This window comes from Schistocerca cancellata, chromosome 7 (assembly GCF_023864275.1).
Source record: "Schistocerca cancellata isolate TAMUIC-IGC-003103 chromosome 7, iqSchCanc2.1, whole genome shotgun sequence".
NCBI classification, from domain to species: Eukaryota; Metazoa; Arthropoda; class Insecta; order Orthoptera; family Acrididae; genus Schistocerca; species Schistocerca cancellata.
Window position 1 is genome coordinate 128,951,416 of NC_064632.1, and position 14,704 is coordinate 128,966,119.

A 14,704-nucleotide genomic window follows, 5' to 3' on the forward strand; every position below is an offset into this window, starting at 1 on the left:
GGTAGCACAATACACTTCAGATCCGATCGTTGGGAGTTGGATAGCATTCTCAACTGAAATTTGCGCATTGTAAAGTCATGCAGAGTTTTCTATAAACATTCCGCCTTCAGGCCACAAGTGGCCCATCGGGACCATCCGACCGCCGTGTCATCCTCAGATGAGGATGCGGATAGGAGGGGCTCTCTCTCTCTCCCGGTCGTTATGATGGTTTTCTGTGACAGGAGCCGCTACTATTCGATCGAGTAGCTCCTCAATTAGCATCACGAGGCTGAGTGCACCCCGAAAAATCGCAACAGCGCATGGCCGCCCGGACGGTCACCCATCCAAGTGCCAGCCACGCCCAACGGCGCTTCACTTCGGTGATCTGACGGGAACCGATGAATCAACTGCGGCAAGGCCGCTGCCCAGAGTTTTCTTTATCTAGCGCCATTGTTTTGTTCATAATAGATAGAGAACACCACTACTTTCGCAAATATCGCTGAAGGACAAAATTGACACCAGCCACACTTTTTGATGATTGGTTTGTTTTGCCATAACTAGTTTCAAGCCTGGGTCCATTATCAGGTGGCAGCAAGGATTATAGCATCATCTTTTTCTCTGGTGCCCTAGATGTAATGCATAAAGGAAAACTTTTCTCAATTAAGTAAATGCAATGACGCTTTATACGGGGCGGTCCACTTAAACATTTCAGCACAAGTACCTCTGCAACAACAATAAGTGTTGAAAAACGACTAACACGGGGATGAATGTAGGGGCAAATGAAAGTAAATGCTACGAGACATTCTAAATTGTAAGTAAATATTAGTTTCAAGGCAGACTTAAGTTTTTTTTAAAAAAATGGACACCCCATATTGTTTCTTATGCAATCAGTAACATGAAAAATCACAAAAAAGGATGGCGTTGGTTGCATCACCATAATCAGTTACATCCTGAGGAACTGCAAAACGAAATTAACACTTGACATAAACGAAACGCACTGCTGCTGCACATCCCGAAGTCAAAGCGTGAGCCCGACGTTGCTCGTAATCGCGCTGTGATTAACTTACTACGATGCAACAAACGCTGTACTTATTGCTATTTACACTGTTATTAAGTGAAATGAAAACAATATAGATGTCCAGTCAGACGGCTACGTAAAATTATTATTCACCTTTCTGTTCGATCCTTGCTCAGCCATTAAATATGTTTATTCTGGTCGGTGATATTCGGGTTTCTTTACCGTTATATTGATTCTAATATGTAATAAAGATTAATGAACCACGACCGAGTAAATCCATTCCCAATTTTTTTTGTTTGTGACCGGACGTTTGTCTTATTTCCAATCCACTTAATAACTGTGTAAACAGAAATAAGTACCGCGTTTGTTGCATCGTACGAGGTCCATTCAAGTTCTAAGGCCTCCGATTTTTTTTCTAATTAACTACTCACCCGAAATCGATGAAACTGGCGTTACTTCTTGACGTAATCGCCCTGCAGACGTACACATTTTTCACAACGCTGACGTCATGATTCCATGGCAGCGGCGAAGGCTTCTTTAGGAGTCTGTTTTGACCACTGGAAAATCGCTGAGGCAATAGCAGCACGGCTGGTGAATGTGCGGCCACGGAGAGTGTCTTTCATTGTTGGAAAAAGCCAAAAGTCACTAGGAGCTAGGTCAGGTGAGTAGGGAGCATGAGGAATCGCTTCAAAGTTATTATCACGAAGAAACTGTTGCCTAACGTTAGCTCGATGTGCGGGTGCGTTGTCTTGGTGAAACAGCACACGCACAGCCCTTCCCGGACGTTTTTTTGGAGTGCAGGAAGGAATTTGTTCTTCAAAACATTTTCGTAGGATGCACCTGTTACTAGAGTGCCCTTTGGAACGCAGTGGGTAAGGATTACGCCCTCACTGTCCCAGGACATGGACACCATCATTTTTTCAGCACTGGCGGTGACCCGAAACTTTTTTGGTGGCGGTGAATCTGTGTGCTTCCATTGAGCTGACTGGCGCTTTGTTTCTGGATTGAAAAATGGCAACACACAACCGACGAAAAGAGAGTCCCATTCGTGCTGTCGTTGCGCGTCAACATTGCTTGGCAACATGCCACACGGGCAGCCATGTGGTTGTCCGTCAGCATTCGTGGCATCCACCTGGATGAAACGTTTCGCATTTTCAGGTCGTCATGCAGGATTGTGTGCACAGAACCCACAGAAATGCCAACTCTGGAGGCGATCTGCTCAACAGTCATTCGGCGATCCCCCAAAACAATTCTCTCCACTTTCTCGATCATGTCGTCAGACCGGCTTGTGCGAGCCCGAGGTTGTTTCGGTTTGTTGTCACACGATGTTCTGCCTTCATTAAACTGTCGCACCCACGAACGCACTTTCGACACATCCATAACTCTATCACCACATGTCTCCTTCAACTGTTGATGAATTTCAATTGGTTTCACACCACGAAAATTCAGAAAACGAATGATTGCACGCTGTTCAAGTAAGGAAAACGTCGCCATTTTAAGTATTTAAAACAGTTTTCATTCTCGCCGCTGGCGGTAAAATTCCATCTGCCGTACGGTGCTGCCATCTCTGGGATGTATTGACAATGAACGCAGCCTCATTTTAAAACAATGCGCATGTTTCTATCTCTTTCCAGTCCGGAGAAAAAAAATCGGAGGCCTTAGAACTTGAATGCACCTCGTAGTACATCAGTCACATCGCGATTACGAGCAACGTCAGGTTCACACTTGGCGTCTCAGGTTGAACAATAGTGGCGCAGTTCGGTTATTTCGAGTGTCAACTTCACTTCACAGGATGTAACTGACTTATTATGATGCAACCAACGCCATTCTTTTGGTGATTTTCTTGTAATTGATTGCATAAGAAATAATGCGACAAGCCATTTAAAAAAACCATAAGTTTGCGTTGAAAATAATGTTTGCTTACATTTAGAATGTCACACAGTATTAACTTTATGAGCCCCTGACTTACATTTATATCCATGAAAGTCGTTTTTCAATATCTGTTGTTGCCCTGAAACGATAAAATGAACCACACTGTGTAATGTAAAGTTTTTCTAAAGACGAAATTCAGGAATGAATATTCTGTTATACTATGAGATCAAAATAATTTGAAATTTGTTCAACAAACCATTGCTGCCATCTGACATCAGTCTCAGTCGTGGAAATAATTATAGTGAAATAATGCATTAATATAAAAGTATGGCTAGTGAGTGTTCTCCTTCAGTAATATTTATGATTATGGATAAAATCATGTTCTATGGGTGTTTTCAAATAAGTAGAACTGAGAAGCTGTGATGAGTGACGCGATCTAATAGCAAAAAACTCATTTATAATATTCAAAATTTGTGTAAACAAGAGGGGCAGTAATGTCTCACTATGAAATGTTGGCGCCAATAAATATCGTGTCACAGACACGATTTTATAAGAAAAATTTGGTTTTTGTCTAGCATTTCCTCTCTAGCATTGTCACCTAAATCCAGTCAAAATGATTTGGTATATAACTAAACAATAAATATTTGTAAGATATTTAAACAATCTTTTGATGAAAACTTTGAATGGAATGACAAAAGGATTTATGAAGTAAGTAGCTGCAGATGACTGAACTTTAAGACCTATGCACACATTACAAATACTAAAATGGAATATTTAAAACATAATGTTTTAATGTAGCCAGTATATGTAAAGGTATCAGGAAGACGACGCTGATACTATTATATTTTACAAGAAAAGAAGCAACTAAGACAACTGTTGATAACGTATTTATTAAAATTACAATCAATGACGGCAAAAAAATGTTTTAACGAGTTTAAGAAGCAAGTTGGATGTAGAAGTCGTTACAGTCAACAGTAAACATGCAAATCGTGTTGAGTTAATCAAATGGAGCAATAAGTAAGAATTATCATATTTTGTGGGATTCATAAATTTTCAGAGAGCCTTTAACTCTTTTACTGAAATTTGTACGAACATCTATTGAAAAATGTGACACTGATAGAACATAATTATGTTCATACGGACTACTGAACAATATATTCGTCAGCTCTACACAGTTTATTAGATTTCATCAAAATAGTGAAAACTGAGAAAGAAGACAGACAAAGAGATTCTACAAGTTCAAAATTATTCCTAGCAGTCCTTAGATGTTTCAGTTGAGAAAACTAACTTTACATTACACTGTTTGCTTTTAGTGCAGATATACATCAAAAGGAAATGTAGATAATTAATAAAGTGTGGAAGTAACAGTTGCAATGACACTAGAACAATGTATAAGTAACTCAGCAGAAAGAAAATTATGCATAAGGTTGAAAATAAATGAAAAGATAATAGCTATAAAGGAATTCCGTTACTATAAATCGCATATAAAATATTTTCAAGATTCTACTCAACAGGTTAGAAATAGCAATGGGCAGTCGTTTAGTCGAATATCAAAGGCAATATTCTAGGAAAGGCAGACCATGTTCTGAACAAATATTTATGTTTAACATGAAGTCAAACATTTGTCACAGATTACTGAATTCAGAAGGCATTGTAATGAAGTTTGTTGTTTTCAAAAAGGACTTTGTGTTGATAGAGAAGCTCTAGATAAAATAATCTGTGAATTTGGTTTATAATCTACATTCTAAATCGCGAAACACTTACGGACACAGCAATCAAATTGACATTTATGGAAGAAAAATTTGAGCACTTTGAAAGAAATCCAAGTGTATGGCACAGTGATGGCGTATCTCCAGTTCTTTTTAATTGTGTTCTAGAAAAAAGCAGTGACAATAAAAAACCGAATGATTTCACCAAAAAGGCCGGGAAGAGGAAACAAAAATGTTGGAGTATACTGTCTCGCATTTCCATATGTCTTTCATATACTTTCTAAAAATGTGACATCGGCAGTAATACGAATTAATCTTTTAAAAGAAGTAGCAAGTAGGGCTGGCTTAGTAATGACTACAGAATTTTTTAACAAGTATTAAAAATGCACTGACATCTGAAAACAGATATTGGGCAAATGGAGAAGATTTAAAATATCTTGTGGAGATAATCCAAGAAAATAGTTTGAAAAAAGCCGCTGTACAGGAAAAGATGCATTAAATAGAAAGGCCATATGGTACAACGCAGTAGTAAAGTCACAATGTCTATAAGTAAGCGAATGTCTAGCATTAAAATGTAAGGACGAATCATTAGAAAAATATTAGGTCCACGAAAAAGTATGGAAGGTTGGAAATTTATCGAAACATTCCGAACATATCAGAAGTAATGAGAAAAAGTAGACTGGCATTTTAAGCAGCGGAAAGGTCTCCAAATAGTTGTGGGATAAAACGTAAAACGTAAAACGAAGTAAAAAGTTACACAAAATTAGAAGCATCATCTGAAAGGGAAGTATTTAGAGGAAAAGTATCGAATATGGAAGGACTTTGAGGTAGGAGAGTGAAAAATCTGGTCTGACGTGGTCAGAAGACAGGGAGAAAAAAGGTAGTGATGAGATGATGGAGTACTCTAAGAAAAGAAAAACAAATAAGGAACAGTGATTGGTACGTTGTCGTTAGTAGGTCCATCCGAGAAAAAAAAGTCATGGTACTAAACCTCTGAAGCATCTGAAAAGGAAATGCCTTCAACCACCGTGTATTACCATTTTTCGTGTTCAAATGCGAAAACCATCCAAAACGGTGGGATGCTCAACGAGCAATGGAGATATGCATGCTAAGAACTACTAGGAGAGACAGGACCAGGGAATAGGCTTATCTATGACTGTAATGCAACGCATTTAAAAGGACAATTTCGACAGCCGAATGAATGGTAAACGGCCAAATTTCTTCGCTGTATTGCAAGAGAGAAGCAAAGATCGAGATGACGACCTTGCAGAAGGTGCCATTAGCAAGCCATATGTGTGTACAGCTGGATACTGTGATCCATGGAAACGTCTTGTGGACGCCTTTATTCATCGGCTGACGTCGAATCTTTCCTGTTGATGATGCTGATATATATGCTCAGGAAATTAAATGTGCCCGTAACGGTGCTTCGACAATGAGGTAACGGAATTTGAAGCAGACACTGTTGGAACTTCGATCTTGTTCATTACATTTAGGTCCCTCAACTTTCATCGTTTTCCCACATGAGAAGAAATTTGTGGCTGGAAAACCATTTGAGCTAAATGAAGAGGTTATAACTCTAGTACATACGTTACCGACTTTCTAGAAACATACGCCAGGGATATTACTTATACACTGACAAAAAGTTATACAAAGAGTATGAGATAAAATGAGACTATGTCGAACTATGCATTTTCATCTTCAAAACAATGTTTCACAATCAAGCCATTCGCATAAAGCAATCTAAGGCCAAGAAGAAAGAAATCCTAAAAGTGAACGACGACGTCTTGATTAGAGATGAAACTCCAGGTAAATTATGAAAAAAATAAGTAAGACTAACACTCCTTCTACGTAGCAATACAGTACAAATTTAAAGCACCAAGTGCACAAAAAGCCACACAGTGATTAGCATTCATTTAGAACTAGAATTTTACCTGTGGCTTCCCCCATACATACGAATGCACATGTATCGCACACATCTCCTCTATTGTTCCTCTGCATTTTCACCTCCTCCTCTCTCTGTCCATCTCCTCCCCCTCCTTCTCTCTGTTCATCTCCACTTCCCCTTCTCTGTCCTTTCTTGTTCTCTTCCCCTATCCATCTGTTCCTCTCCCCTCTCTCTGCCCATCTTATCCTCCCATCGTTATCTGTGTATCTCCTCCAGCTGTCCCTTTCTGCCAATGTTCTCTTCAACCCCTTTCTCACTGTGCAGCTTCTACTCCCAACTCTGCCTATGTCCTCCTTCCCCCCTTCCTCTGTCCATCTCATCCTCCCCCTATCACCTACCCATGCCTACTAACATGCCTGTTGTGCAGGGTGGTATAGATATCAGGGTTTACCAGCCCTTTTCACCAATAGTTCTGCTCGTATAGGAGCTACGCAGTTTCCACCTGCACAGTACTGCTTCCTAGAAATAAGTAGTCATCATCATCATCTTGGACAGTTTCCAGCCTCTGGCAGGGTCTGTTTGGAACATAAGCCTCTCCACTATCTTCTGTCTTGCCACCAACTCTCTGTCCTTCACCTTGGTCCAGGCTTCTCCTTTTTTTCTGGATGCATTCCTCCACTCCTTTCAGCCATCTGTCTCTCACAAGGGGAAGGCCTCAGACACGGCCAACCGATTCGGCTCAAATTTGGCAGGTCGCTTGTGTACAACCTAAATCGATGGAATCTAAAATATTTTGGGTCAACACCCCCGCGTTTTTGAGAAATGACAAACAACCGACTCAAAATTGGCGGGATCGAAAGATAATTGTAAAAAGAGCATTTTTCATCATCAGGTATGGGTTCCGAAAACGCATACTTTTCCAGAAATCGAGGTAAGAAACCTTTACAACTGCCCCTTCTGTACCCACATGTTAAACGCTTTTCGCCGACAGCACGGATAGCGCCGGCACGGTAGCTCAGCGTGTTCGCCGAGAGAGTTGGTTGGCTTCTGTAATAAGAAAACTGAGTAGAAGGATCAACACACGAACTTTAAAGGATGTCATGTGACGTCCGCAACGACCAAACCCAACGATCAACACCGAACAAAAATGCAAAAAACAAAAAAATAGCGCAACGGGCAGTGTAACTGGCTGGGAATCGGGTTCGAACCTCGAAGAAACCTAGCGGATGTTCTTCTTTTCGTTTGTATTTTTCCATATCAATTGATAGGGATAGGGTGGTTAATAAGGTAAATAAATCAATAAGGTATGATAATAATAAGGTAGGCAAATAAATTTCTCAAACCTCTTGGGATAGTAAACAACTAAAATGTTACGCGTCCTCACTTTTCTTCGAACAACTAGATGGATGGTATTTGTCATATAAACATTCGAAACAAATATACTCACGGCACCAAGAACATCCAATGAATGCAATCTTTCGACAGCTACACTGTTCCTTCCGAAGAGTCGAGAAAAACAAACTTGGTTTATTTAAAAATATTTCTTTTTCGGGAATTAATTTTGATGCCTACCACGCAGACGATATCATTGCCTGAAAAATCGGTACTGAAAGTTGTTTATGTATTATGCTGTGAATAGTTATTGCATCCGTGCGGTTGTGCAATTCCCGCTGGGTTTCCAGAAGCACACTGCAATTCTGAGGCCTGGAAATAAAGTTTTTAACCTGACGATAGAAATAAACAACACACAGCTGGCACTCAGATGTGCAGTTTGGCGGTATTACTTTTACTGTGCACGTTGGCTGACCCTCACCATCTATAAACATTGTGTCATATATTGTAGTATTAATTTGTCCACTCCAGGAATTCAATATTAGACAAAACGCGTTATCAGTAACGTATGGTTTTAAACCATTCTCAAGAAATGTTCTGTAAATCGCATTCGACAGTTTCCTGGATTTGGAACAGGTAATGTAAACATTTTTCAACGAGTCGGTTAAACGAATGACCTCTTCTATAAACCGAGGACCAAATGTAACATCCGTTTCTTGTAAACACAGGAAAACCTTAGGCAACATTTTTCCAGAGGCTGTGATGGCATATTATTGCGCCGTGTACGAATGTGTTAGTTTGTTTTTACTACCAACTGCGACAAAGGTTCGTTTTTCTCCCTTATGCGATAACGTGCGTCGAATGTTCACCCGACATTTGCATCCTGTTTGATCGGTGTTGATCACGTAATTACGGGAGAACCAGTTGTTTCCGTACCATGTACAGCGTGTGCAGGCGCTATCAGCAGCTGATTGGCCTCCACGGGTACACTTCTGCGAATGGTTCATCCAACAATGTGTCAATCCACATTTCAGTGCAAATGTTCTCTTTACGGATGAGGCTTCATTCCAACGTGATCAAACTGTAAATTTTCACAATCAACATGTGTGGGCTGACGAGAATCCGCACGCAATTGTTCAAACACGTCATCAACACAGATTTTCTGTGAACGTTTGGGCAGGCATTGTTGGTGATGTCTTGATTGGGCCCCATGTTCTTCCACCTACGCTCAATGGAGCACGTATCATGATTTCCTACGGGATACTCTACCTGTGCTGCTAGAACATGTGCCTTTACAAGTACGACACAACATGTGGTTCATGCACGATGGAGCTCCTGCACATTTCAGTCGAAGTGTTCCTACGCTTCTCAACAATAGATTCGGTGACCGATGGATTGGTAGAGGTGGACCAATTCCATGGCCTCCACGCTCTCCTGACCTCAACCCTCTTGACTTTCATTTATGGGGGCATTTGAAAGCTCTTGTCTACGCAACCCCGGTACCAAATGTAGAGACTCTTCGTGCTCGTATTGTGGACGGCTGTGATACAATACGACATTCTCCAGGGCTGCATCAGCGCATCAGGGATTCCACGCGACGGAGGGTGGATGCATGTATCCTCGCTAACGGAGGACATTTTGAACATTTCCTGTAACAAAGTAAGTCACGCTGGTACGTTCTGTTGCTGTGTGTTTCCATTCCATGATTAATGTGATTTGAAGGGAAGTAATAAAATGAGCACTAACATGGAAAGTAAGCGTTTCCGGACACATGTCCACATAACATATTTTCTTTCTTTGTGTGTGAGGAATGTTTCCTGAAAGTTTGGCCGTACCTTTTTGTAACACCCTGTATATTACAGCGCTAGTCGAAGGGTGTACAAAACAAAATGGTTAAATGGCTCTGAACACTATGGGACTTAACTTCTACGGTCATCAGTCCCCTAGAACGTAGAACTACTTAAACCTAACTAACCTAAGGACATCACACACATCCATGCCCGAGGCAGGATTCGAACCTGCGACCGTAGCGGTCACGCGGTTCCAGACTGTAGCGCCTAGAACAGCTAGGCCACCCCGGCCGGCGAAGGGCGTACACCCTCCATTATTCAGATTATGCACCTGAAAGACACAACAAACAATAACTACTTACTACAGCATAAACAGACGAGCTAATTACTACAAACTACATACAGTACTCCTCATATGTTACTTACTGAAGAACACTGTATTCATTCACAAAACGTATTTCATTCGGCGCATTAACGATGGAAAAATCACTACATGTATCCACGAGGTTCGCGATATCCTAATGACGGAAAACTACGCTTTCCGATTGACTTCTATAAGGCTCGTGCTGGACACATTCACTCGTCAAGGTACGCAACTATGATATGACGAAGAGGCAACCGGGACAACATAACTCTCCCCGCGTGCATTCTGTCGCGTTGCTCGCTGTAAACAAGCCTCGCGCGGTTGGCTATCTGTGATCCCTTGTGAGGAATTCGCAGTACTCTTACTCGGAGTTGTTTTCATGTGGCAAGGCTTAAAAGTTTAATACTTTACTAACTCACGGCGTTTGGTAAATTAGTTTGTCTACCTTATTGTTACAATTCCTTATTGATTTACTTACCTTATTAACCCTCCTATGCCTATCAACTGAGATATGGAAAAATACAAACAAAAAGAATAACATGCGCTACGTTTCTTCCACATTCGAACCCGGGTTTTTCGATTCCCAGCCAGTTACCTTGGCTGTTGCGCTATCGGCGCTGTCTGCGAAAAGCGTTTACCATGTGGGTAGAGAAGCGGCAGTTGTAAAAGTTTCTTTCCTCGATTTCTGGAAAAGTTTGCGTTTGCGGACCCCACACCTGATGATGAAAAATGATCTATTTACAATTATCTATCGATCCATCCAATTTTGAGACGATTGCTCGTCATGACCTTTAGGGGTGATTTTCTCAAAAACACGAGGGTGTTGACCCAAAATATCTTAGATTCCTTCGTTTTAGGTTGTACACAAGCGACCTGCCAAATTTGAGCCGAATCAGTTGGCCGTGTCTGAGGCCTTCCCCTTGTCAGTCTTCCTCGTGGTCTCTTTCCTTCCACTTTCATCTCATGTATCCTCCTGAGTATCCTCTCCTCCCCCATTCGCTTAACATGCCCATACCATCTCAGCCTTGATTTCTCTATCTCCTCCTGTAATGGTTCCACCTTTATTAACTCTCTGATTCTCTCATTTCTTAACCTGTCTATCTTTGTCACTCCAATATTGTTCCTCAAGAATTTGATCTCACTAGCTTGTACTTTGCTTTTCTCTCTTCCTTTCATAGCCCAGGTTTCAGATGCATGTGTCAGGATCAGGACATAGTATGACTGGTATATAACGTTTTTACCGATTTGGGGTAAATCCTTGCTCCATATTAGGTTTCTGACACTCTTCCAAAATGTTTTTGCTGTTCTCCACCGTTCGTGTATTTCTCTGTCGTTTTTTTCCATCTGCCTTATCAGGCTTCCCAGGTGCTTGAAACTCTCCACTCTCCTCAATCGTTCCCCACCAATTGTTATTCCATTTGTTCCTCTTTCCTTCGTTTTTGTTGTGATAATCATCTCACTGTTACTTATACTAAACGTCATCCCGTACTCTTGTACTGATCGTTCCCAAATGTCCAACTGCTCTTGTACTTCCTCATTTTAATTCCCCCATATCATCAGATCATCTGCAAACACCATAGCTTTCATCTTTCCTTCACCAATTACTTGTGCTACTGTACTCATTATATCATCCATCACTACAATGAAGAGTAATGGTGAAAGTGCACTTCCCTGCCTCAAGGCGTTTTCTGTTCAATCCAAGCTGATCTCTCTCCTCCCACTTCCACACAGCTCAGACGTCCATGGTACATTTCCCTTATCCTCCAAATAATCTGTTTTGCTACTCCTTTCCACACTTTGCTTCTACATACTCTGTCATATGCTTTTTCAATCTCCAGGAGGGTCATTAGTAGATCTATTCCATATTCATAATGCTGTCTTAACAGCAAAAATTAGATGCACCGTGGACCTCCCTGTTCTGAAGCCATGTTGCTCTTCTCTCATCCTTCCATCTAATTTTGCCCGAATTCGTGCTTCCAAATTTTTTTCAAAAATATTTGTACAATGACTCATCAATGTTATCCCCCGGTAGTTTTTGCACTCTTTCTATTCCCCTTCTTAAAGACTGGGATAATTATTCCCTTCTTCCAGTCTTCTGGGATCATTTTCTGTCTCCTTACAATTTTCATTACTCGATATAGCCATTGTATCCCCACCTCTCCTGCTGCTCTCACTATTTCTATACTTAGCTCATCCAGACCTGGTGACTTTCCTCCATTCATCTTGCCCATACTCCTTCCACATATTTGAGTTCCTCCTTAGTCTCTACATCTTGGCCACTTTTGTTCACCATTCGGGCATGTCGTACCGTTCTTACTCTTACTTTTAATCATCCCATATATAACACCTTTTTTGAACCTTCGCTATCCTCCTCCATCCTTCTGGTCTACTGTTCCTTCCACTTTCTTCTCTCCTCCGCCACCACTCTTTTTGCTTCTATCTTTCTTGGTTGTAATGAGACGTTCAGTCGTTTTTCCCTCGAGCGATCCTCGAGTGGAACAGTGGGGTGGGGGATAGGAGGGGGGGATTATGACTTTGGCGCGAATAGTGCACTCCGCGACACACCGCTTGGTGCCTAGCGGAGCATACCTGTATATGTAGTAGTAGACGTAGATACTATTCTCTTCTGGAACCATAACCTAAAGGCTCTATTCTTCTTCTATACTACATCCTTCGTTTTGTCATTTCTCCAGGTTGTTTCTTTCCATCTCTTTTTGTTGCTTGTCCTTCCACATATTGCTTCCGCCGCACTTACTAATGTTCCCTTGAATCTACCCCATTGCTCTCCTACCGTTTTTGGTTCATCCTTTTGGATGCTTTCCTTCACTACTTGTAGGTACTGTAGCCTGCTTTCTTCCTTCTTCAACTTCCATACCCTTATACGTCTTTCTTGGTTTTCTGTCCCTTTATTGTCCTTAGTCTCTCTCAGGTTCATTACCAGCAATCGGTGGTCGCTATCCAAGGCCTCTGACGGTATTAAAAATGGCTTTAAGCACTATGGACTTAACATCTAAGGTCTTAGAACTACTTAAACCTAACTAACCTAAGGAGAACACACACACACACACACACACATACACACACACACACACACACGCACACACACACACACACACACACACACACATGCCCGAGGCAGGATTCGAACCTGCGACTGTAGCAACAGCGCGGTTCCGGACTGAGGCGCCTCGAACCGCTCGGCCACAACGGCCGGCTTCTGATGATATTCAAATGGTTCAAATGGTTCTGAGCACTATGGGACTTAACATCTGTGGTCATCAGTCCCCTAGAACTTAGAACTACTTAAACCTAACTAACCTAAGGACATCACACACATCCATGCCCGAGGCAGGATTCGAACCTGCGACCGTAGCAGTCGCGCGGTTCCGGACTGAGCGCCTAGAACTGCTAGGCCACCGCGGCCGGTTCTGATGATATTACCTTAATGCCAATGATGTTCCTGTTCCTCTCACTATTGTACAGGAAGTAGTCAACTATCAACTTTCTGTTTAAGTCTTGACTGTATCAGGTAATCTTGTGGTTCTCTCTTTTCCTGAACCAGGAGTTCCCAACCAGCAAGCCATTCCTTTGACACAACTCCAATAGTCTTTTACCTTCCTCCTTTCGGCAGCCCCAAACCCATGGTCCAAGCACACTTTTGCATCCTTGTCTTTCTCTTCCAATGTGTGCGTTTAAATCCCCAATTACTATCACATTCTTCCTTCCCATATGCTTCTGCATTTCCTCTTCAAACGCTTGGTTCTCCTCAGAAGTGCAACTCACCTGCATACACTTGTATTGCCTCTATGGTTGTGCCCATGAGTGGTATTTTGATCTTCATCATCCTATCACTTATTCTCTCCACTTCCTCTTTTAATCCATCTCTTAATACTGTTCCCACTCCATTTCTTCTTCCCTCATCATTTCCACTCCAGTACAGTCGGTAGCCTTTCCTGAGTTCTCTCCTTCCTTCTTCTTTACATGTCGTTTCAGCTAACCCCAATAGGTCTAACGGCCTTCTTTCCATTATCTCTACCATCGCCTCCACCTTTCTAGTCAATGTTTGTATATTTAATGTTCCAAATCTTCGTCCTTGTTTATAGCCAGTTCGTCGTCGATTAAATCCGTCCTTTCCGATGCCAGTTCTATTTTTGAAAACAGAAATCATAATCCACTATTTGCTGAGCCTATAGTAGCTTCACCAGAGCCCCGTTAGCCGTCACTTTTCAGGGTTCTTGTAGGACCTTCACAGCTACCGTAGCGATCCCGGGGCACACACAGTCTCACTGTACCTCACTCCTACAGGCAATCCCCTACTTCTTGCCGTTGCCCATCTCCCACGACTTGGATGAGGGGTTGGACTTGTGCACCAAATTTGGTTGAAATCGATCCAGTGGTTTAGGAGGAGATGAGGGACATACACATATACATATATGCATCCATTTTTATATGAGTATATGATATGGATGATGCCAAAATATAACAGTTTAATCGATATAACAACAATGAATACAGTCATTTCATCAACATATCGTTACTAACTGAGAACTTGTCTTTCTGAACTATACAAGAAAATTTAAAGTGCTCAGGTTCTCAATATTCGCTGTGTTTTATATGTCAAAAGGGAAACCGTCGTTTCTGTGTTCCTGAGGACCTTCATTTATTTAACAGAAAATTCTGATTTTCCTGTTTGTGCTCCCTCATTGCTGTTATCGTCTTCAGTTTAGGAAACTCACGCCAATTATATATCTAGGA

At 41.5% G+C, this 14,704-nt stretch overlaps 1 pseudogene; it reads right to left on the reverse strand.

The window, feature by feature from the left end:
• Positions 1–287: 287 nt before the first annotated feature.
• On the reverse strand, positions 288–405 carry LOC126093770 (5S ribosomal RNA; annotated as a pseudogene).
• Between the last annotated feature and the right edge of the window lie 14,299 nt (positions 406–14,704).